Raw genomic sequence first — 1,625 nt, 5'->3', positions numbered from 1 at the left:
TGAGAAGACTGAAGAGAAGCAGGACAAGTCTAATGTATGGGGGAGAAATTCTGATGACAACAAGAGAGCATTTCAGCATTTCAGAATCACAGCAATCTGAATCTTTTAAGGTCAAATCAATTGGTTTTTCCATAAATGCCAAAGGGGGAGATTGTTGGCAATATTGCATTATAACAGACAATGAAAGATTGTTGGCATTTCATAAGGATATTGAGAAGGTTGTTGATGATTATGGATATAACTGATTAAAGATGTTTACTGTCTTGATATTATTATTTTGTCATTGATTTCAACAAATTGACTTTCTAATTCAGTATGATGTTGCCATATCTTGAGAAGTATGATTTGGAGATTATAAAGATGTCAGTAAAAGACACAGGAAAGAATATGATGAATAAGGGGATGAATAAGGTATTCAATGGGCAACTAGTACCGAGTCAGACAATGATGAGATCATGATGTTTTAGATTATTTTAACATCATACATATGTTGTAAAATGTAAAGGTCAATACTATACTATGTTATCAAGTAAGGAACCTAGTCGGTAAACTCTAAGGAACCTAGTCAGTAAACCCTAAGGTTATCGCTATCGATTAATGAAGGTGGAATGTCTACCAAGTGAAGTTTAGTATTCACCGAGTTGTTACTGAGTTGTTACCGAGTTGTATTTGAGCTATAATAGAATGCATTAAATGGTTACATGCATTATTTAATGAAGGAAGTTGATGAGCTGGAATTGATTAAATGATTGGTGAGCCGTGGATGAAGTTTGTTAATGAATCTAAGGCAAAGGAAAGTCGGCATGAAGATCTACAGCTTAGATTGAACCGCAATACCCTGGCACAAGTTCCAAGAAATATATGCAAGTTCCAAGGCGGGGTAAAATGTTTTCAGATCAAAAGATGCATTGAACCCAGACAAGATCGAAAGATCTAATGGCTATGATTGATCATTGGAAATGTGATCAAAGAGATTAAGCGGTTACCTAATTCTTTATAAATAGGAAACTGTTGATAAACAATGTATGCAAGCAAGTGTATGCACAGGGATGCTACATAGTGATTACCGAGTACAGAAGCTTGAAGACCTGTTTGAATAATAGAGTATAGAAGCCCAATAGATAGACAAGATTAGTTCTATGTCTAGATTGTATTGAACAAATAGGAATCTGGTTTAGCATTTTGGATGTGAAGTTGTAGATAGATTTTTATTACTGTTATTTTGTGAAAGTGACAGAAAATCTCTTAACCGAGTGGACTTAACAGTCTTATTTGTAAAACACTCTAGCAATGTGACATTTTGATTGAGTGTTTGAAATCCTTTAAGAAGGTCACTTCTAACAAGGTGAAGATCCTAACAGATCTAAGGGAAATCCCTTAACCAGGTCACATCTAGCAATGTGTTTGTAATATTTAACAAGATTTTCTTTTAACCGAGCATACTCTAGAAGAGTATATTTCTTAGTGGGTTTGAAATCCCAGAGTGGTTTTTCCCTATTTGGGTTTCCACGTTATGATGTTTATATGCTTTTCAGTTTGCATGTTTAACTATTTTGGTTATATTACTGAAATATATGTTACCGAGGTTGAATCTGATGTTGTTATGAAAGATTAAGTTTGTATGA

Source organism: Cryptomeria japonica, chromosome 7 (genome assembly GCF_030272615.1).
Source record: "Cryptomeria japonica chromosome 7, Sugi_1.0, whole genome shotgun sequence".
Lineage (NCBI taxonomy): Eukaryota > Viridiplantae > Streptophyta > Pinopsida > Cupressales > Cupressaceae > Cryptomeria > Cryptomeria japonica.
Note: the sequence above shows the minus strand (reverse complement) of the source record.